The 24115-nt window shown below is 40.8% G+C and overlaps 1 long non-coding RNA gene across 3 annotated transcripts; it reads right to left on the bottom strand.

Annotated features, from left to right (window-relative positions):
* Positions 1 to 514: 514 nt before the first annotated feature.
* Positions 515 to 19438, bottom strand: LOC309339905. 3 transcript variants are annotated; one of them, XR_014155640.1, is made up of 5 exons: positions 19192 to 19438; positions 14070 to 14261; positions 8924 to 9120; positions 2419 to 2537; positions 515 to 1483 (listed from the first exon to the last, which is right to left on the bottom strand). It is a non-coding gene; the product is annotated as an uncharacterized lncRNA (long non-coding RNA). The 3 variants fall into 3 exon arrangements; XR_014155641.1 differs by lacking the exon at positions 19192 to 19438 and adding an exon at positions 17925 to 18043; XR_014155642.1 differs by lacking the exon at positions 19192 to 19438 and adding an exon at positions 17925 to 18042 and having other exon boundaries at positions 14070 to 14307.
* Positions 19439 to 24115: the final 4677 nt, after the last annotated feature.

Here is a 24115-nt window from a genome sequence, read left to right as displayed (position 1 = left end):
AAACAACAGCAACGACAACAGGAAAAAAAGGAGATACCTTGAACTGAGCTGAAAGCAAAGCGGATAAGAAAGACACCTTATTATCACGCTGAGCTGCTGGAAACGATAACCGGATCTCGCTTATTATCAAAACTGAGCAGCTGCTCTGCCAGGATACTTCTGCTTACCCTTCCTATCCGGTCCCATGCCCACTGTTTAGATCTGCTTTGGGATTTAGTGACGGCTGAATGTTGGGAGGAAAGATGCTGAGATGAATCGGACAGCCGTGTTGCGGCTCCATCTGGCAAATGCAAATGTTTCTGTGCCTCTGTAAGAATTCCTCGGGACCTTTGACTGACCCTGTGTCTGCACAAGCCATACTGAACCTCTAGAGGGGCCACATGGTGCTCTCTGCAGGTGGAGAACATCAGACTGGGGGCCAAATGCAGCCCTCCATGATTCCCTGTCTCTCCTCCTCCTTCTTCAACCCTGCTCCTATTCAAGTGCTTTTGCCTGGCTGGAATGTGTCCTTTTTTTACACCCCCCCCCTTCCTGCCTGCCTGATGCTACAGCCTCTGAGAACTCCAGTTAAGTGCCAGAGTAAACCCTAGGCAGTCAAAATCTCGGGGTCCTCCTTGCAAACCCTAATATGTTTTTTTGTAATTTTATTTCAAGATCAAATCAATATTATTTTTATCTGTTGTTGTGGGGTCCCTAAAAGGCATGGGGGGGCATAGGCAGGTGCCAACTCTGACTACCTGGTAATCCAGCACCAACCCAGATCACACTGGGCTGCCCAAGGTGACCCACAACAGTCCAGGAGTAACTCAACCTGACTTGACCATGGCCCTGAATTAGTCCAAATCAGCTCAGGTCTTGGACCTTCACCAAATCTGGGGCACAACCATATTAAATAAAGGTGTAGATTGTTGTTTTTCTCTGTACAAAGTCACCACCAGACAGTTGTATCCAACAAACTCATCCCATGACTTCTCTTTGGCCAACAGAACTTACTCTTCTTGTACTCCCCTGGGGAGCCCCTGCCCCAATGTGCTTCAGAGGGTTGGGAGAACACATGGGGTTGGAAAAAGAGTTCCATTTCCGAAGCGGATATCCTTGTATGGATGGGCTGCAGCCCCTCCAAAAGAGTCTATCTTCCAGGGACAAAAGCAACCCCAGTTTCTGATTTGATCCCAGAATGTCCCACTTTTCCTTAGGACACCCCTGTTTTCATCAGAGCTCAGAGTTATGTAATTGCAGACAAACTTTATAAGAAGTTCTCCAAATAGTTTCACCCATTCAAACATTTCCCCCCCTTTTAGCCAAATTTTGTAGCACATAGCTCCAGACTGGGCTGATGGTAAAGAGCCATTTGTCCGCTCTGCAGTTATCGTTTTGCTTAAAAGAATTGTTCTGCCTTTAAAGAACACCGGGTCTTTCTCCTGCATCTCCAAGCCATTATTCACTGCAATCGGCGTTCACAGAAAGAGTACTTTCTTTACATCTAACAAAGAGAGAAACTTGTGTCAATTCTTGCACACCAGTGTACGTCGGCATCTGGCATTGATATTAATTTCCTCCTCTGATCTATCATTTTAGGCAGCCACAAAGTTGTCCCCGCAGATCAAAGAGGCAGCAGAGATCCAACTGACAAAAAGTTGAAATGGGACTTCAGAGCAGCAGCAGAGAATCATTCCCTTTAATCATAGAGCGAGCCCAAGCCCAGACTGTGAGGAAGAAGAAACCTGGAGAACAGGAGATTCTCTGCCAGTTTTTCAAAGTTATGCTAGAACATCAAGGCAGAGGACACATGTACTGGTGTGCAAGCAGAGAAAGGGGCCAAGGGCCAAGTAAAGGGGGAAGTATCAAAAACCAGAGGACGGGACATGTACGTCTTGTCTAGGGTTGAACAGAAAGTTAGAGTATTGGACTTTTTGCTCAGCTTTTTTAGGGTAGGGGAGGTGTACCTAAAACTGGAGAGGGGAGAGGCAGTATTAGAGATGATTTAAAAGTATCAGGGATGCTACTTATAGCCTGTGATGGCTTAGCACATCTCAGCAGTTGCCAATGGTTGCATCTTCCTTACCCTAAATTCTGCAGGAATTATGCCATGTCAAGATATAGCATTGTTCTCAAAGAAACTGAGGGGCAGAAATGGATACTCCATTTCCTCTCCTTAGAAGCCTTCTTGGAGCAATGGTTTGCCTAACATTGAACCAAGAGAAATGCCACCCAACACAACACTACCATCAAATATAAGTGGCCCCTGAAATGTTACAACCCCACTTCCAGCCATTTGTGAATTGTACAATCATATTTATATGCAGCTATATACATGACACTCCGGGTCTGATCCGTAACATTTCCAGTTAAGTAGAATTTAACTTAGGGATAGGGAACAAGTTGTTATTCCAGATGTTATTAGAAAAGAACTCTCACCTTGACTATTGACATCCTGGCTGGGGTGATGTGTGTTGAGTCCACCAACATCTGGCAGGCCACAGGTTTGCCATATCTGTTACATCTAATTTTGCTAGGGAATAATTCTGCCTGAAATCCTAAATACAAAGGCTGGGATGAAAATATGCTTGTGCGTGGATCTGCTTTCAGATGTTTGGTCAGGTGCATTTGAGCATTCACAAGATACTCTCATGATTACTCCATCGCTTCTCTGAAGAATTCACTGGCTTTTCAGTGGCCAGCTTTTTAGCAGGGCTGGCCGAATACATTTGCTCCCTGAGAAGAACAGCAAATGGATCCCTGCATCCTTGTCAAGATGCAAAATATCAAGGGGCAAGCCAAGTTATTTTTGGCACGTTGAGTGAGAAAATCACAGGAAATGAACCAGGTGGTGGCTTGGAAGCCCTGATTAGAACTGTAAAAGGTCCCGCCCATATATTTCATCTGGGGCAACATCAATGGTCCCCAGAGGTCCAGTTCGGTTTATTACAATACCTCATATCGAAATATATAAACAGAAAATTATTGAGCTGCCTTTGTGGAAGGATGGAATTAAAAATGGAGAGGAAAGGGGCACGTCAAAGGATCTGGGAAAATGTGTTCACTTACTAAGAATCAATATCTTTCTGATATTGGATTTCTTAGCCTTTGACTAAAAAACTTCAAGTCCATCACTTTTTTGCTATTTATTTTCTGAAGGCAAAGCATACCCATTGGACAATACTTCCTTAACAGTTTTCCCACCCTGAAAATAGAAGCTGTCCTACCAAGAAGAAGCTAAGGCTTTTGGGCTGTGGGGGATGCAGGTTGCTGTAGGATAGAGAAAGAGTCAGTAAATTTCCAGTAATTTATACTAATATATTTCTTTTTAAATTTATTATTACATTTATTTCCCAGCTTTGCTCCATGGAGCTCAAGGCAGTGCACACAGTGTTCTCCCTCTCTTCATTTCATCCTCAAAACCCTATGAAGTAGGTTAGGTTGGGAGACAGTGACTAGCTCAAGGCCACACAGTGAGCTTCATGTGTGTAGATTTGAACCCTGATCTCCCAACGCCTAACCCAACACTCTAACCCTGTCAATAGTCTCAGTATGCCTTTCCTGGACATCTTACTCCAGGAACACTGAGCTAACATTATACCTTATATCTGTAAGACTTGTATCCCAGTGCATGACTTGTGTCATATAGGATTGCTTAGCTGAACTGGGTTGGTAAGTAGGGATGAGCAAACACGTCGTTTTTGTTTTCTCTCTGTTTCTCATTTTCCCCCAATCTTAAATTCATCCCTACACCAGTTTGCATTTTTTAAAGGGGTCCTTATAGCATTTTAGTGCAAATTCATCACAATACACACATTTTTTCTATGTAATTTTTTTTATCTACACATTTTCACAAAGCATTTCCCCACAATATATGCATTTTTGTATGTTATTTTCACAAATATATGCATTTATAGAAACACTTTACCCTGGTATATTGCTTCTTCTTCTTCTTTGGCAATCATTAGTAGCTGAGTAAGATTGTCTTCCATGAACACGGTCTTAACAGTGAGTCCGTAAGTGACTGTGGAGGCCAATTCTGGATCCACACATCTTTCTACACTGGGGACATAGTTTTTTGGGCAGGAGTTGGACATGGTGAGGGTTTGCCAAGTGTGCCTTCCTTTTAGCACGTTTCTCCCTTTTGTCCTGAGTTTGAGCATCTTCAAAGTCCATGACATCTTTGGTAAAGGCTGTTCTCCAATTGGAAAGCTCGTAGGCCAGTGTTTCCAAGTTGTTGGTGTTTAAACTACTTTTTTTTAAAGATTTGCTTTGAGAGAGTCTTTAAACCTCTTTTGTTGACCACCTGCACCAGCATTATGCTTTCCATTTTTAAGTTGGGAATAGAGTAGTTGCTTTGGGAGACGATCATGAGGCATCCAAACAACATGTCCAATGAAGCTGATGTTGAAGAATCATTGCTTCAACACTGGTGATCTTTGCTTTTTCCTTTTTTAAAAAATATTTTTATTAAGTTTTGCATAAATATATTTCACAAACATACAACAGACAAAAGTAAATGAAATAAACATAAAAAGAAAAAAAAGAAAAGAAAAAGAACATAAAATACATACAACATAAACGACGCGACTTACATTAATTTTACAACAACATTGATCGACTTCCCTTTATCTCGATTTCGGATAATGTTATCTTAATTATCTTTCTGCTGTATCTATTCCAAAATAAAATTTATAACGTAGTAAGCGTTATCTCGTGCCTACTGTGATTTTTTTTTATATACATATATATTTCTGATTAACATTTTGATTTTCCCCTTGTCTCTATTTCCATATATATTCTAAATTTATCCCATTCATTACTAACTTTTGTACGTTTTTGATTTCTTATTTTCTGAGTCAATTTTGCCAATTCTAAATAATCCATTAATTTAAATTGCCACTCCTTTAATGTTGGGGTTTTTGCTGTTTTCCAGTACTGTGCTATGAGGGTTCTAGCGGCCGCTGTTGCGTATTGAAGAAGGGTTCTATCTTCTTCTTTAATATCTTTGCCAATTATCCCCAGCAGGAAGGTTTCAGGTTTTTTAACAAACGTATATTTGAGAATTTTTTTTAATTCATTATAGATGGATTCCCAAATTTTTTTGAGAATCTCGCACGTCCACCACATGTGAATAAATTCGCCCTCTTTACTCTTACATTTCCAACACAATTTGTCGCCTGTTCTATAAATTTTATACAATTTTATCGGCGTTATGTACCATCTGTACATCATCTTGTACATATTTTCCTTAAGTGTCGTGCATGCTGAAAAGTTCATATCTTTACACCATAAAGCCTTCCATTTATCAAACTCTATATTATACCCTAGATCTACCGCCCACCTCAACATCACCTCCTTTACTTCCTCATCCTTGGTGTCCCACTCAAGCAACTGGTTATACATTTTTGATAATAATTTTGTTTTACTTTCTATTATTTCAATCTGGAATCTAGATTTTTTCTCATTTATTCCAATCTTTTTGTCTTCCGTCCACATTGAATTTATTTGATGATATTGAATCCAACCAGTCAACTTATTTTTTATTTCTTCGTATGGTCTAATCCTCCACCCGGATTCTGTTTTGGTTAGTAAGTCCTCATACGTCCATCGTTCCCCCTCAATGTTTAATTTTTTAATTGTTAAAATATCAATTGGTGATAGCCACCAGGGTGTCTTCTGCTCCAGCAATTTTTTATTCCTTTCCCAGACTTCCAGTATTGGCCCTCTGAAAATATGGTTAGAAAAACCTTTATGAACCCTTCCCTTATCTCGCCATAGATAAGCGTGCCAACCGAATCTTAAGTTAAACCCCTCTAGATCTAACATCTCTCTATTTTTAATGACGATCCAGTCTTTTACCCAACAAAGACATGCGGCCTCATAATATAACCTCAGATTTGGGACCGCAAGACCCCCCCTATCTCTTTGGTCTGTAAGCAGTTTAAATTTAATTCTGGGTCTTTTTCCCTGCCAAATAAATTTGGAAAGTAGTCTCTGCCATTCTTTAAATATTGCAATTCCCCTAATTATTGGAATGTTCTGGAATAAGAAAAGTAATTTGGGTAATAAACTCATTTTAATTGCCACCATTCTGCCCATCCACGAGAGATGTAATCTGTTCCATGTATCCAAGTCCTTCATTATCTCTTTCCATGTTTTCTTATAATTATTTTCCATCAAATTTATATTTTTCATAGTTATCCAAATTCCAAGGTATTTTACTTTTTTGGTTGTTTTAATTCCAGTTTGTCTTTCAAGCTCATTTATGGTGTCTTCTTTCATATTTTTAGTCATTATTTTGGTTTTTTCTTTGTTCAATTTAAATCCCGATAATTTTCCAAATTCTTCTAGTAATTTTATAACTTTGCCGATGCTCTCCTTTGGTTCTTCCAATGACAACATAAGATCATCTGCATATGTTTTCAATTTATGTTCATTCGCGCCGATTTTTATACCACGGATCTCTGGGGTTTTCCTTATCTTGTTTGTAATTGTCTCTAAGACTATGATAAACAACAGCGGTGATAGAGGGCACCCCTGTCGAGTACCTTTTGCTATTTCAAACTGTTCTGTCAGGTTGTTATTTATAATTAATCTGGCTCTTTGTTGTGTGTATATTGCTCTAACTCCTTCTAGGAATGTGCCCTCTATCCCTGTTTTTTCCAGACATTTTATTAGAAAACCCCAGGAGACATTATCGAAAGCCTTCTCGGCGTCGACGAACATTAAAGCGGCAGGGATTTCGTTATGGCATTCTAGATATTCAATAATGTCTATTGTGTGTCTGATGTTGTCTTTTATTTGTCTATTAGGAAGGAAGCCAGCCTGATCACTGTGTATAAGGTTAATTAAACATTTTTTAAGTCTATGTGCCATTATGTCTGCAAAGATTTTATAATCATTGTTCAGTAGTGAAATCGGTCTGTAATTCTTAATATTAAGTTTATCTGAATCTGGTTTCGGGATCAAAGTAATGTAGGCTTCTTTCCAGGATGTTGGCATTTTTCCTCCTCTTAATATCTCATTCATAACGTCACATAGTACTGGTGTTATATATTCCTCTAGGACCTTGTAATATTTAGCTGATAAACCATCTGGTCCTGGGGCTTTTCCTAATTTCATCCTCTTGATCGCTTCTCGAATTTCCTTTATTTTTATAGGTCTGTTTAAGGCGGTTCTTTCTTCTTCTGTTATTTTTTTTTGGACTATTTTCTTCTAGGTATTTTATAATGTTCGTTAAATCTTCTTCTTCTCTTTTGTATAAGTTCATATAAAATTTAAGGAAGTGCTTTTTTATTACTTTAGGGTCTTCCAGAACTTGCTCATCTACTTTTATTTTCTTTATGATGCTACATTTTCTTCTTTTACTCAGTTGCCACGCCAGAAATTTTCCAATTTTATTTGCCGATTCGAAGAACTTTTGTTTCATTAACTTTATTCCCCATTCAACCTCTTGGCTTATTAATGTTGAATATTGTATTTGGAGCATTTTATATTGTTGCTTATGGCGATCCTCTTTTGGATTTTTTATCATATTTTTTTCACATTCTTTCAGTCCTGAGTTTGAGCATCTTCAAAGTCCATGACATCTTTGGTAAAGGCTGTTCTCCAATTGGAAAGCTCGTAGGCCAGTGTTTCCAAGTTGTTGGTGTTTAAACTACTTTTTTTTAAAGATTTGCTTTGAGAGAGTCTTTAAACCTCTTTTGTTGACCACCAGCACCAGCATTATGCTTTCCATTTTTAAGTTGGGAATAGAGTAGTTGCTTTGGGAGACGATCATGAGGCATCCAAACAACATGTCCAATGAAGCTGATGTTGAAGAATCATTGCTTCAACACTGGTGATCTTTGCTTTTTCCAGTACACTGACATTGTTTGCCTATCTTCCTAAGTGATATGCAATTTTTTCCCCAGAAATACCATGGATGGAATCTTTCGAGGAGTTGGATATGGTGTTTATAAGTGGTCCATGTTTCACAAGCATACATTAAGGTTGGTAGTACAATAGCTTTGTAAACAAGCATTTTGGTTTCACTGAGAATGTCCTGGTGCTCAAACACTCTGCACTTCAATCCGGAGAAACCTGAACTCACAGAGCTCAGGCGATGCTGGATTTCGGCATCATTGTCAGGCCTTGTGGAAAGATAACTGCCAAAGTAGAAGTGATCAACACTTTCCAAAGTTACACTATTGAGTTGGATTTGTGGTGCTGCAAAGGAGTTGTTTTGTGGTTGTTAGTGCAGCACTTTGGTTTTTTGGATGTTGAGCGATAGGCAAGCTTTCTGTAAGCTTCTATGAAGATATTTATGATGGTTTGGAGATCATCCTCTGAGTGTACACACACTATGTTGTCATCAGCATATTGAAGCTCTATCATGGAAGTTATTGTAAACTTACTCTTTGCTTCCACCCTGCTCAAGTTAAAAGCTTTCCATCTGTTCAGTATATGATTTCTACTCCGGTGGGGAGTTTCCCTTTAACATTGTGTAGGATCATGGCAATGAAAATAATAAATGTGCATGGCTTGACTGCACTGCAAAATTAAAATAAGTGCAGATTACAACACCCTGCTGTGTTTCAGTTTGCACATTGTTTCAAAGAGTGCAAATTCAGCAAGTTCACCTTTAAATGTGAACTAAATCAAATTTATCCCCCATTCGTTTGGTGGGACACCATTTGTTCAGACTTATTTGCTATTTACGATGGCCAACCTGGGGCTTGCTTTTATTATTGTTTGAGACAAAACAGCAACAAGAGGATTGTGTGGGATGTTGACAAGACGCACGATATAGCAACTGGGTGTTATTCAGGTTGTTGGGCTCTGCTACCCTGTCCTAAACTTGCATGTTTCTGCAGAAGAAATAAATAGCTCCTTTCCTGGGGACAACTATTATATAAGTAGTTTTTGCACATTCAGAAAATGGAGAAAATTTTGTTTGCACCTTGTCTTATTGGTCGGACTGGTAGCTTGTCAAGAGTACAGAATTATGGAATCAGTATATCACTGTAGTTCCCCTAATGCCTGAGACATAATGGAAACTTGGAGTCAGAGCGCCAAACATGTCATCTCCAGTTTGGGTGCTTCAGCAACACAGCTGGCCTTCATCCTTGTAGAATTTGGCTCTTTGGAACGAACAAGCTGCAACAAATAAAAATGGAAAAGAAACATGATACAGAGATAGATAATAAGACAATGAAAAATGAGACAAATTAGTGTATGTTACAATATGATCTGCATCCCCCTTCCCACAAAAAAGATAGAAAGAACAACCTCAGGTTTGGGAAATAAAGATTCTATGAAGAGAACAAGGAATGGACAGACAGACATATAGCAATCACAATTACTGGGAGATACTAATCTGAGATGAGGGCAAAGAATCATGGCCAATTATCTTACTCCTTTAAGAATTTTAGAATAAAATGAAAACCTCCATGTTTTTTGAAATTGTGAGAAAGATGCACTTGGAGAACAGAGCAGAAAACAGGACAAGTCTGGCTGAAATTACTTGATTTAAGAATGGAATATTTTTCTCTCTCTTTTTGCAAGTTTCCTCAATAGATGTTGTTGTGGGTTTTTTTTAAGGCACTGGAATCCAAATCAAGTTGGCAAGAATGTATTGGCTGAGGCTTTGAAATAAGTATTTTTCTCCGTTGCTTTCTTGAAAAAACTCAAGTGAAAGTTAGGAAATATGATTTTGATTATTTTAAATAAGCAGTGTACAAAAGACAGAAGCAACAGCAGACAGCTTAAACAAAATATTTCAAAATACAGTCATGTATAAAAAGTAATCCTTACCTGGACATGGGATCTACCATATGTCTGATTTATACAATTACCTACCCCGCTCCAAAAAGAAAAAGAAAAAGGATTTTTTCACCATAATAAGGCTTTAAAGGTAAAGGGACCCCTGACCGTTAGGTCCAGTCATAGACGACTCTGGGGTTGTGGCACTCATCTCGCTTTACTGGCTGAGGGAGCCAGTATACAGCTTCCGGGTCATGTGGCCAGCATGACTAAGCCGCTTCTGGCGAACCAGATCAGCGCACAGAAACGTCGTTTACCTTCCCGCCGGAAGCTTTAGGCATCATCAAAATAACCACTGCATGAACAAATCAAGCCACTTTCGCATTCATAGCCTTGGTTCATGGCTTGGTACATGGCTCTATTGGCATCTGCTTTAGCAGCAGACAATTTCACACTCACTTTTGCCCAAGAGAGTTGATTTTTCAAGGATGACAGAGATAGCTGCAAAGAAATGCCAAGTCTGCATGGAACGATTAGAAAACAGCTGTACTCATGTTCTGAAAACCCAAGCTGTTCAGGATGCAAATCCATTAACTTCTTTCCATCTTCAGAATTTGTCTCCTGAATTTGTATGTTATGCACCAGGGAGAAAATATTGTCCATTTGACATCTTTTAGCATTTAGGATCTCACTTTCATATAAAAAGTGGACAGTGCTGATATTTAAGTCTGTTATTTAATAAAAAGCCCTGTTAATTCAATGTTAAGTAAAATATAGTCCGAACAGTGAAATAGTAGATGTCATCCTAGTTTTCTGTAATAGGAAGCAGATTAAAGTGTGTGGCAATTACATCACTAAACCACTGTAATAAACAGGACAATGACTCAATCAAGACTGCCATTTTGCATGTTATGAGACACATATGAACGTCACAACTATTTCTGATTTGCCATAAGGGAACATTACATAATGTTTCTGTAAATCACGGTGCGAAACTGATCCCCACAATCCATACCACTGGAGAGGATTAGGATACATTGGAGGTGACAATCTGCCAGTCTCTACTGGCCTTTTTTAATGGGGTGGTCTTAGCCATTATGGTGGCCCCTACCACACTCAGAATTTCAGGAAGCTACTTGCAGAGAAGCCCATAAATGGAAAATTTCAGACTGATTTCAGATGATGATGATGATAATAATAATAGTAGTAGTAGTAGTAGTAGTAGTAGTAATAATTTATTTATAGCCCACACATCTGCCTGGGTTTTCCCAGCCACCCAGGGCAGCTTCCAGCAAAGTATTAAAATACAATAATTCAAATATTAAAAGCGTCCCTAAACAGGGCTGCCCTCAGATGTCTTCTGGAAGAAGGCATCAATTCCTATTCTGACCTGTGTCCATCCCATGCAGCGCTCTTTCTGTTCTGCTACAGTTCAGTTTCCAGCAAAAACTAGATTATCCACTACCCATGTACAAAAGAAGCAACAGATTTTGTGTTTAGCTTTTGTGGATCGGGGGGGGGGGGCAACAGTGTCAGTGCACAAGAGGCTGTATTCATTTAAACAGTTGTCCAACAGTGATGTAGCACAGCAATGATTTAGATTGTGCTTTTTAGTGAGAGTCTTTTTGAACTATTTATTGAATTTCCCTACAAGATTTTTTCCCTATATTGGCATACAAAAAAGTTAACAAAAATATGCATTGATATAGGTATTTAAACATCACACAGATGCCTGTTTCTCAAGTATTATATTTACTTCAGTTGGAACCAGAAGGTCCCCTTTCCCAGAAACATATCTAGCCTTTTTATATTATTGAATCTCTGCTCTCTTCAATTTTGATATTTTCCCCATGTTCCATGTTTTTTCTCAAAATACTTTTTTGTATTCTTGTCTAGAGCTGATGCTGAAAGCTCCCCCCCCCCCGCAAGTCTTTTCTTTTCCAGTTCTTTCCCCGCTTTCAAACATTCTTATTCATTTATAGACTCTCTCTTTTTTAAAAAGAAGAAGTTTAAATTGTATTTTTTATGCCCCCAGAGTTGTGCAATGACCCTTTGGAAATACTCCATAGAATTCCATTCACTAACAAAATATGTTCAGTGTGCCTCAGAAATCATTATGAGGTGCATTCTACTGCTTCAATCGTACCTGATACTGGGAGAGAGAAAAATTAAATGGTGGCTATCTCAAGACCTATATCTGCATTCACAATATACGGGGGTTTTTTTGTGCAGACAATATGTGCTCTGAAAGCCTTACAATCTGATATTTTCTACTTCTCTCCATAAAATATTTGACACCAGACAGTCATACAATAGAACATTCACAAGAGCAGCTTCTCTCCCTATAATCCATATTGCTAGGACTCAACTTTCTGCCTCAAATAACTTTTTGGAAATGTATTTTTAAAATCTGCTTGTTGCCTAAGGAGAAATATCACAGATAAGCAATGTGGTGCCCTCCAGATATTGCTGGACATCCAGTCCCATCAGCCTCAACCAGTACAACCAATGACAGGGATGATGGGAGTTGTAGTTCTGCAACCTCTTGAGGGCATATTTCTTCCTACTCCTGCGTTACATATTAAAAAAATTAGAAACTGCAGTACTGCACCCAGTAGCCTGGAAGTACATGGGAGTAGACATGTAGAATGCTACAACCTGATTGGCCTGCAGGAGGAGCCCAGTCAGACCCTAGGAGGAAGTTAATCAGCCTATCAGGCTCCAGGAGGGAAACATAATCAACCATATCAACCATATCAGTCGGTTCTCATTGTGTAAATAATGCATATAAAGCCTGAGGTTTGGGGGGAAATTCAATCACTGTTCCTATGAGCTGAAATAAAGAGCATGAAATTACTACTCGAGTATATTTCAAGAAGATTTCTTCCCTATGTTTTACAGCTTCCATGCTGAGTAGCTTCATGGAACTGGTGACTCTGCTGACATTGTCCCAACTTTGTGGCATATCTATCTACCCCTGCACTTTGAAAACATATGCTGCATATGCTGCATGCTGGCACTCACCTGCCGAGTTGATGTTGCTTGTTGAGAAGGAGAGCAGGAGCATCAAGGTGGCAGAGAGGTCAGTATGGTGCAAACACGCTAGCAGAAACACCAGATTGTCTCTGCTGGTGTGTTTGCACTATGCTGATCTCCCTGCGAACTTGCTCCTCTCCTTCCTGGTAAGAAACATACCCTCTGACGTTTCTCCAATGACGCGGGTGGTGCTGTGGGTTAAACCACAGAGCCTAGGACTTGCCGATCAGAAGGTCGTCGGTTCAAATCCCCGTGATGGGATGAGCTCCCATTGCTTGGTCCCAGCTCCTGCCAACCTAGCAGCTCGAAAGCACGTCAAAGTGCAAGTAGATAAATAGGTACCGCTCCGGCGGGAAGGTAAATGGCTTTTCCGTGCGCTGCTCTGGTTCACCAGAAGCAGCTTAGTTATGCTGGCCACATGATCTGGAAGCTGTATACCGGCTCCCTCGGCCAGTAAAGTGAGATGAGCGCCACAACCCCAGAGTCGGCCACGACTGGACCTAATGATCAGGGGTCCCTTTACCTTATTCCATAATAATAGTAATAATATATATATATACCCTGCCCATCTGACTGGGTTCCCTAGCCACTCTGGGTGGCTTCCAACACATATAAAAACATAATAAAACATTAAACATTACTAAACTTCCCTATACAGGGCTGCATTCAGATGTCTTCTAAAGGTCAAATAGTTACTTATCTCCTTGGCTCAGGGATTGTATAACTCCATACCCTTCAACATTTATCCAATGAAAATACGGACATCCTAATGAAAAGCAGGACATTCCAGAATCAAATCAGAAACCGAGATAGCTTCTGTAAATCTGGGACTGTCCCTGGAAAATAGGGATTCTTGGAGGGTCTGAAGCAGCAGTGACTCAAGAGTTTAGGAGGACAGATGAGTACCTGCCCCTCCCATATGTGCTCTCCACTGTTGCCTATTTAAATCCATTGTTGCAAGGTATCATATTAAAATAACAAGAAAGAGGCTTTGCCACACCTCAGACATTAGCCCCACTTAGTTTAATAGCATTATTCCCAGGTAAGTCTATGTAAGATTGCAGTCTAAAAATATTTATACCATATAAAGCACCTGGCTTTTCTGTCCAATGAGAATAGTTGTTAAGAATGTCTGTGGAGCTTTGTTGCTATGGTAACAAGCAATTATACTCTCATGTCAGTTCAAGGGTTTATATCTTCTCTTCCAGATTTTCAGACATTTGGAAATAGCCATTTCCCCCCTCTCATATTTCTTATATTTAGCAAAATGTGCCACATAGATCCAGCATCTTAAAAGTTTTACTTACTGAGATACAAGTCCTTTCAGTATGTTCTTTGTGAATCCAATTAATGTGATAATAGGCGTGGCATTGTGGCAGGAAATTCTGCCCCCAACTGCTGTGTGGTCCTTTGTCGGTAAAATGTGAAACGAGCTTTTCCATGGTTTTTCAACATTCCCTCTTCATGATCAACTGTAGGCATGGAGGTCTTTTCAGAGTCTACGATGAAAGCATTCAGGTCAAGGTGAAGCCTGCCATTCACGTACTGCAAACACACACACACACACACACACACACACACACACACACACACACACTTATTGTATACAGTAAGTTATGAACCACTGAAACCCATGTCATGAACCCACTGAACGCAGTCATTTAAGATGTCATTTATAAAAGTCAATTCTAAGCTATACTTCCAAAGAAGTTCAAAATTGAACCAACTCACTTGCCCCACCTCTGCTAGCCGTTCATGCTACAATAACAGCTTGTCACTTGGAGGAAATTCCTGTTAAACATAGGTGACTAGTTGATTATCTACTTGCAAGACTTCTGTATAATGAACAGGGAACTTTTAGGTTATACAGAGAGCTGAAATCACTGAAGGCACATTATAAATACTATGTAGTAGAAGTAATACTGGTAGCAACAGCACACATCCAGCTTAATACATATCTGTTTACTCTGCCCATTGATATACAGTGGTACCTTGGTTTAAGAACAGTCCGGCTTAAGAACGATTTGGTTTACAAACTCCGCAAAACCGGAAATAGTGTATTGGTTTGAGAACTTTACCCTAGTCTAAGAATGGAATCTGAATGGTGGAAGGGCACTGGCGGCGGGAGGCCTCATTAGGGAAAGCACGTCTCAGTTTAAGAATGATTTTGGTTTAATAACGGACTTCTGGAACGGATTAAGTTCATAAACCGAGGTACCACTGTAATTAATACAGGTGTTCTTGGACATTTTGATAATTTTACTAGTAATTGTTGATTTTATTGGGCAGTGTTGAGCTTTATTATACAGTGATCCAAACTGGCATTTATTTTTGTAAAAGAAAAGCGGTATAGAATAACAACAACAACAACAACAACAACAACAACAACAACAACAACAACAACAACAACAACAACAACAGTATAAACTCATTATCCTGTCTCAGTGCTGCCCTTGTAGACCTGAGCAAAGAGGAGGACAGGGACAAAACTAAAATGAATGGCCTCTGTCTTTTAGTAGATCGGGCTCCACCTATTGGTGTCCCTGGCTTCTGGCTCTTCTGGAATGACTCAGGCAGGGACAACAGGGATTTTGAAAAAGAATGGGAACCTTTTACAATATATTTGCAGAAACACCTCCCAAAATGGACTCGTTGGCAGAATTTAAATAAACATTTAAAATTTTATTTACATAAAACAAGGAATATAACACTGTGATAACATAGTATTGTATATAAACAGCAGAACGTATCATTTGATGTAATAAACAAGAAATGGAAGCAGAGGGAAGTCAACAGAGAGGGGGGAGGGATTAAAAACTAATGTTTAGTATTGATATTGGATATTTGTTATGAAAATGGAAAATCAATAAAAATTTTAACAAAAAAAATGGAATGACTCAGTCAGTAGAGCATGAGAATCTTAATCATAGGAGCCAACTCCTAGAGGCCAAGGTCCTTTCAATAAAATATTTGAGGGGGCTAGGCTCCCCCAAAGTTGATGGGCATTACCATTCCATTGGTGTACATGCACTACGTCTTGTGGTCAATTATGTGCCTCCCACGAAAAAAAAAATATTTTATTTAAGTTGGCACCTCGTCTCTTAATGTTAGGTTTGTGGGTTCGAGCCCCAGAATGGGCAAAAATTCCTGCATTGCAGGAGGTTAGACAAAATGATGCTTGTGGTCCCTTCCAACTCCACAATTCTATGATTCTATAACATTCTGCTCCCAGTGGGTACCAGGCAACACTGAAAGCCAGAGTGCTTAACTGAGCTTCAACTCTGAGGAACATGTGTAGCCCTCTAGATGTTGTTAGACTGCAACGCCCATCAGCCTCAGGCAGCATGACCAGTGGTCAAGGATCATGGATGTTGCAGTCTAATAATATGTGGAAGGTGGAAGGTTCCCTATCCTCAATTGAGACTGTGACTAAATTGGGGATAGTGGGATGTGAGTGGCATTGTGGTCTAAACCACAGAGCCTAGGAACACCGGCGGTTCAACTCCCCACGATGGGGTGAGCTCCCGTTGCTTGGTCCCAGCTCCTGCCAACCTAGCAGTTCGAAAGCACATCAAAGGGCAAGTAGATAACTAGGTACTGCTCCAGCAGGAAGGGAAACGGCTTTTCCGTGTGCTGCTCTGGTTCACCAGAAGCGGCTTAGTTATGCTGACCACATGACTCGGAAGCTGTACGCCGGCTCCCTCGGCCAGTAAAGCGAGACGAGCGTCGCAACCCCAGAGTCGTCCGCGACTGCTCCTAACAGTCAGGGGTACCTTTAAATTGGGGATAGGAAGATCTTTGACAATAGCAATACAGTGGACGCTTGGGTTGCGAACGTGATCCGTGCGGGAGGCACGTTCGCAACCCCCAGTGCCGCGTCTGCGCACACGCGGGTCACGATTCGGCGCTTCTGTGCATGTGCAAAGCACGATTCAGCGCTTCTGCACATGCGTGAGCACTGAATCCCGGAAGCAACCCTTCCAGTACTTCCGGGTTTGGCGCGGTGTGCAACCCAAAAATGTAACCCGAGGTATGACTGTATAATAAAGGTATAATGCAAAATGCTACTGGGAGTAATAATATCCAACTGTCAGGCTTCAGGGGAATCTGATCCCTCCCACAGTGGCGGCGAAGAAGCAGATAAAAAAAGAAGAACTCTTACCAAGTCTTTTATTCAATATTTACAGAGAGAACATAGAAATGCTGTCTCTGCTAGATAATGGCGTTGCTCCGAGTAAAGTCCCACCCCCTCTGTCTTGCCTATTCTACATCATCCCTGCATCTGTGCTCTCTGCCTTTGAGCTTTCTGTTCTACTACTCTCAATGCACGCCGGGTCCTAGGAGAAGGGAGGTCAGGAATGCTTTCTAAAGATAATGTGTCAGCCAGCTCTGCTGTTCCCCCCTCCCCTTCCATTATTTCCCAGCTTTCCCCCTCTTCTTTCTTAGAGTCAGGACCTTCAACAAACCACTGTTTTAATTCTATACTGCCCTCTTCTTCTCAGGAAGGTTCAGAAGAAGGAGGGGGGCTGTCTCCACCATTCCTCCTCCGATGTCCAGTTCCTGACACCAGTAAATGTAGGTGCACATGGATATAGATGGAAATAAAAGCAAATAAAGTACACATTTGATGACATTTTATATTTTTCATAAAATTGTGACTAAACATAGCTTGAGGCTTCTCTGAGGCATCCATGCCCTGAAAATATACCCCATGTTTAAATTAAAGTTAAATGACTTGTTGAGTGGGGAAGTCGATTAAATATGCAAAGGTTTAGGGATCACATAAATGAGATTCCATTTCCCACTTTGTTGTCTTAGGGATCTGCTGGGCAGCAATTCTTTGCGGCCCTCCATTCTCCTTTATTCATTAGGAGGAAAGAAATTGAATCAAGGAAAACAACAACATATGCCTCTGAAGCCAAGTTTTTAATTATTGATGGTCAATTTGAGAATGAAAATCTTTGGGGAGGGGGGGGGAAGGTTGTTGTTGTTGGCATAGCCTGCAAAATAATCTGAGAAATTTCAAGCTATATATTCTAAACAAAATGGCCGGATCTGAAAAATCTTAGTTGGCTACTGTAGTTTATTTTAGCACAATTTTGTTCTTGGTTTACATAGCCAAAGATCCTACCTGGGACTATTAGCAAATTTGAGTTTCCCACCTAAAAATGCAGGCTTTGTGAGCCTCTGGTGATTTTCATCCAGGATGGGAAATCTATTTCCTGTCTATGCCACTTTCCTTTGAATTCAATTCCCTTTCTGCATTAATGAGCACATTTTCTTTTTTTTAAAAAAAACAACAACTTTCAAATTACATCCCTAAATACATATTTATATCATTTATTTATTGTATTTATGCATGGTTCTTTCCCGAACATAGCTGAAACGGAGAACAGACAAGAAAATTAGATCAGTGATTAAAATGATTAAAACAAATGCAAACCTAAAATATTTATAATAGTCATTAAAAACACAGTCCACATTCTGCCGTTTCAGAGTAAACATTGACATATCAGTCTGAAAAGACCTGATTAAACAGAAATGTCTTTAGCTGATATATAAATCCCAACAATGAAGAGGACCGATGCTACTCTGAGGGGAGTAAAAGCCCAATCAGAAGTTGTCCACCCAATCCAGTTCTCGTGGGAACTACAAGCAGCGCTCTCCTCCTCTTCTAGTGGGTTGGTACTGGAAGAAGCACTCCTGCAGATGCATGGGCCCTGAGACATTTAGGGCTTTATAGATTATTACTTTGAATTGGACCTGTTAGTTTACCGCATCCAGCACATTACATTTCTTCTTCTTTCTTCTTTGACAATCACTCATAGCCGAGGAACATTGTCTTCCATAAACCTGGTTTTAACTGTGAATCCGTAAGTGACTGTGGAGGCCAATTCTGGACCCACACGTCCTTCCACAGTGGGGACATAGGTTTCCAGGTGGGAGTTGATCATGGTGAGGGTTTGCTAAGCATGCCTTCCTCTTAGCACACTTCTTCCTTTCGTCCTGAGTTTGAGTGTCTTCAAAGCCCATGACACCTTTGGTAAAGGCTGTCCTCCAACTGGACCACTCACAGACCAGTGTTTCCCAGTTGTCAGTGTTTCTACTACATTTTTTAAGATTTGCATCACATTAAGGAGTGGTGATGGTCCATGGGGTCACGAAGAGTCGGACACGACTAAACAACTAAACCACAACAACAACAACAAGGAGTGGTGATATCCAAAGTCCTGAACAACTCAGGCCCAAGGTACCATTATTATTATTATTATTATTATTATTATTATTATTATTATTATTATTATCATCATCATCATCATCATCATCATCATCATTTTATTTATTGAATTTATATACCACCCTATACCTAGAGGTCTCAGGGTCGTTCATAATAAAGATCAACATAAAAACTGTTGGGATTTTGCCTACCTCCAGCTTCCCACAGAGGCAATTAAGAGTTGGCCAAAGGCCAAGAAGACTGAGCAGAAGGAGCTATTCTGCCTCGAGATATGGGACCTTGGATACAACTCTGCTATTGGTTGAGGTCTCCACATAGGCATGATGACTCATGACCTTCCTGGCTGGATAGGTGGTTGGTCAGTGTTGTGTTCTGAGAGTCATTTGGAGTTTGTTCAGTGAGAGAGAGTTAAGATCTGTATCTGTGTCCTGTATATAGTAACTTGTAGAGTCTGTTGTAAATAATAAACACCTCTAAGTAACCAAGTTACTAGTAGCAGCGTCTTGTTCCTGCTTCATTCTTCCTTCCTGCAAGGACTCTCCTCCCTGGAAGAGAGGGGAGTGGTTGTGGGCGGGAGCCCAAGCTCCGCCGCCCCCACTCACCTGGCTGGCGCCCGCCCCATCGGCAGGCACCCAACCAGGTGCCTCCGAGGGGGCGTTGTCAGCATCTTAAATGCTGTGGCGCCAGCCCTTCCTCAGTCTCATTCGCCTTCGTCCCGTCGCGAGTCACCCACCCTCCACTACCTTTGAGCTCAGGGTCTTAAATTTTCCTTGGCCTTGCTATGGACCTTAGGTTGGTCGCCCTGGTTGTCCGGGGGCCTGGTAGGAATTTTTCCATTTTCCATTTGGCATTAGGCTTTTTGGTTTTTTCACCTACCTCGTAGCAATCGTCACAACTTTCGTGGTATTGGTGGGTAGGTTAGGCATTGGAAGAATGTGTTGTGGAATCGAAGAGCTAGGTGTGGCCATCGCCTATGCCTTCAATATTTTGGGTATTCCGTTAAAGGAATCTGGCGGTCGTGTATTCTGTCTGATGCCTGCTTGGCGGGAGGCCATGGCACGACCCTCGGTGACATCAGGGGAGAGCCTATAGTTGGATGAGCATCAACAGGCTCCACCTACTGGTGAATAAACCCCCGTGTTTTAGACATCCAATGCCTAAGCCAATACCTTTTCACTGCTGTAATCAATAAAGTTGTGGCCTTTTCTTGCCCATTAACCTTATATCTTGTGTCCTTGTGTATTCATTTCACATTGCGGGGGTCGGGTCCTCGAACCACAACTGATTGCTTCTGGAAGTCAACTGGGTCTGGCTAAGATCCTGCAGCAGGTTAAAGTTGTGAAACACTAATAAAAACTGCAATACACACATACACACAAAATAAAAACAATCCAATAACACCCCCCCCCAAAAAAGAGCCATGTTTTAAAAGGGTATAGGTTGTCAATCAGATCAGCCAAAGGCCTGGTTAAAAAGGAATGTTTCTACCTGGCACCTAAAGGTGTATAATGAAAGTGCCAGGCAAACTTCCACCTGAGCCATTATATTTCAGCTCAGGCACTGAGATCATCTGGAGGAGCTGCGTCACAGAGGCCCAAACAGTCCTCAGGTAAAACACAGCATTAAGTATCACTGATCCCATTCTGCGGAACACTCTTCCAACCAAGATTCAGCAGGCATCCTCAAGGGCAGTTCTACTATGAAACTACACTTCAGTGCCCCTAATTCTGGATTGGGCCCAGTAGTGATTTTAGTCCATATTACTTAAAATTTTGGGGTCTAGTAGACCGGATTTGACTAGCAGGATTCAAATCATTCTATGATGTGTCATGCAGGTATATAACATTTCTCCAATAACTCAAAAGCATAGGAAATTTGTATTTGCGTCACTGACTTTGACCCCTTCAGATAATCCCATACCGTACAGCAATTTTATGAAAAATCTGAGTTGTAGTAGTTACAGTGATTCCTTGGGTTAAGTACTTAATTCGTTCCGGAGGTCCATTCTTAACCTGAAACTGTTCTTAACCTGAAGCACCACTTTAGCTAACGGGGCCTTCTGCTGCCGCAACGCCGCCGGAGCACGATTTCTGTTCTCATCCTGAAGCAAAGTTCTTAACCCGAGGTACTATTTCTGGGTTAGCGGAGTCTGTAACCTGAAGTGTCTGTAACCTGAAGCATATGTAACCCAAGGTACCACTGTATTCTTTTTTAAAAAAAACAACAACAACAACACATACAATTATGATGATCTGTTAAGGAATAACCGAACTGAAAAGATATAACAGTGGTTACCCAGACCTTGTTGCTAGTCACGAAGGGACCCCCATGGCAGTTCAAAAATGCAAGTCTGTCAGTGGGCATCCTTGCCTTGGACTGCCAGGCATCTTTTGAATATTTATTTAAAAGGCCTTTGCAGCTGGTTAATTCTGATTAGCCAGTTATTGATTATCTGTTCCTTCAAAATATAATTTATTTATTATGTTTTAGTAGTGTGCATGTTGATATAGAAATAATTTCATAAACAAACAAAGAAATACCATACTCACTCCAGGAACAACGTCAGAAGGTGAAGTGGCAATAGCTGGAAAGAGACATTATTTGCCACCCGATAATCTCTAATTAATTTATGATTTGCATGCCCCTCGTTCATGCATTGAATTCTTGGGGGTACATAAGTGGCTTTTATGTTCTTAGGTTTACATGGTTTTCCCATTATGACAATTTTGCCTCATGCCCCATTTCAGAATTCACATGACATTCAGAAAGCTGCAATGAGTTAAAAGCAACAAAGGTCTGAAAAGAGGAAGACTCACAATTATTCTCTTAAAATCCGACTTGCAGAGATACATGTAAATCAAACAAGCAGCCTCTCTCCACCAAATATCAGTGACTGAGATCAGTTTTCTAAGTGCTCTAGGGATAAATCAGCATTGAATCAGAATGTATGTCAGAACTCATGTGATTTATGAAGCTGTTTACTAAACTATATTGAACTGATTGTGCTCCACTGATGCCAGGTATGGGGGAAACTCATGCATGACAAGTAGAGAATATTATGTGTGCTCCCCACTTAGATGATTTTTGCCTTGTGTGACTTTCCAAAATGTGTGTTCTGGGGAAATAGGTTCTTGCAGTGGAGGACTGCTTTTGCATACAAAAAAGGTAGATTGTTAAAAAAGAAAAGAAAACCGAAACTCTTAGCATATAGCCCTGAATTCCAGTTTTACAGTGCAAACTAGATCATATTAGCATTTGGCCTAGGGCATCATTTAGAAGCTATGATAACAAAAAGTCACTATCTCCTCACATCTCCCATATATCATCAAGTGCTATTTGTGAAGGTTCATAGCTGGAATGAAAGTAGTTCAAAATGAGGAGAAATTCCAAATACTTGTATGCGCTTTGAGAGCTGATGAATTAGTCCCAGACATTTTGCCCTCTCATATTTTTCACCTAGAATATATTGGACTTCACTAGCCTACCCCTGCTTCATCTAGGGATAATTTAGTCCTGTTGAACACATTCCCTTGCACTTAACACCTCTATGAAAACTTTATCTCCTGTTCTAATAGAGGACTATTTTGTTCTTAGCTACCCATGAGATGATTAGCACATGTTAAAAAAATACCAAATGTGGGAAGGGGACGCAATAGAACAATTTACATGGATGGGGAGATCCCATTGGCACCTGGTTAGTCTGATTACCTCAAGCTGAGTTTGGCCCTTTCCTGGCACATTTACGTCTGAGTAGACCTGCATAAAATTAGGAATTTAATGTGAGGTAGTCGTGGTGTAAAGTGGAAGCAAGAAGGTCTGTATGCCAGATTGTTGTTGTTGTTGTTGTTTAGTTATTTAGTCATGTCCGACTCTTCGTGACCTCATGGACCAGAGCACGCCAGGCACTCCTGTCTTCCACTGCCTCCCACAGTTTGGTCAAACTCATGCTGGTAGCTTCGAGAACACTATCCAACCATCTCGTCCTTTGTCGTCCTCTTCTCCTTGTGCCCTCCACCCTTCCCAACATTAGGATCTTTTCCAGGGAGTCTTCTCTTCTCATGAGGTGGCCAAAGTATTGGAGCCTCAGCTTCAGGATCTGTCCTTCCAGGGAGCACTCAGGGCTGATTTCCTTGAGAATGGATAGGTTTGATCTTCTTGCAGTCCATGGGAATCTCAAGAGACTCCTCCAGCACCATAATTCAAAATCATCAATTCTTCAGCGATCAGCCTTCTTTATGGTCCAGCTCTCACTTCCATACATCACTACTGGGAAAACCATAGCTTTAACTATACGGACCTTTGTTGGCAATCATGAGTTCTGATCCCACCTACTGCTGGCATGCAGGTCCTGACAGATTGCTCCCAAAGGAACATGACACTCAACAGGAAAAGATTGTAAGTGAAAGATATTATTCTTGAATGTTCTCCTCCACATTTTTTTTTTTTAAATTCCCTATTATAAGAAAACTAGGAATCAGGACGAGTATATAGCCAAGTTCTTTTATTGTTCTGCAGTGAGATATTAATATATTAATATAAAATAAATATTAATATTTGAAGACCCACAATCTCGGGGATGGTTCTGTCCATTCTACCATCTCATCATTTCCCCCATCTTACTTTGCTGTGTGTATAGATGAGGTCTAGAACAAAAAGCTAGGCTACTTCCTGCCTAGGTTGCATATTCCAATTGGGAAGCATAAGGGTGACTAATCTGCATGCATGTGCAATTCCCATACTATTTTCAAGGAACACCTAATGAACCCTATCCGTGGAAGCCCTGCAAAAGGGCTTCCACTTGTGAAACATGGTTTCTGCCCTCTCTTCTCCCTGCACACCTCCTATGCCCTTTGAAGTTGGCTTTGTGGGAAGAAGAAAAAGAAGAAGAGGAGGAGGAGGAGGAGGAGTTTGGATTTGATATCCTGATTTATCACTACCCGAAGGAGTCTCAAAGCGGCTAACATTCTCCTTTCCTTTCCTGCCCTACAACAAACACTCTGTGAGGTGAGTGGGGCTGAGAGACTTCAAAGAAGTGTGACTAGCCCAAGGTCACCCAGCAGCTGCATGTGGAGGAGTGGAGATGCAAACCCGGTTCCCCAGATTACTAATCTACTG

This window comes from Podarcis erhardii (genome assembly GCF_964252035.2).
Source record: "Podarcis erhardii genome assembly, chromosome: 4".
Classification (NCBI taxonomy): domain Eukaryota; kingdom Metazoa; phylum Chordata; class Lepidosauria; order Squamata; family Lacertidae; genus Podarcis; species Podarcis erhardii.
Note: the sequence above shows the minus strand (reverse complement) of the source record. Positions and strands in the feature narration are given on the sequence as shown.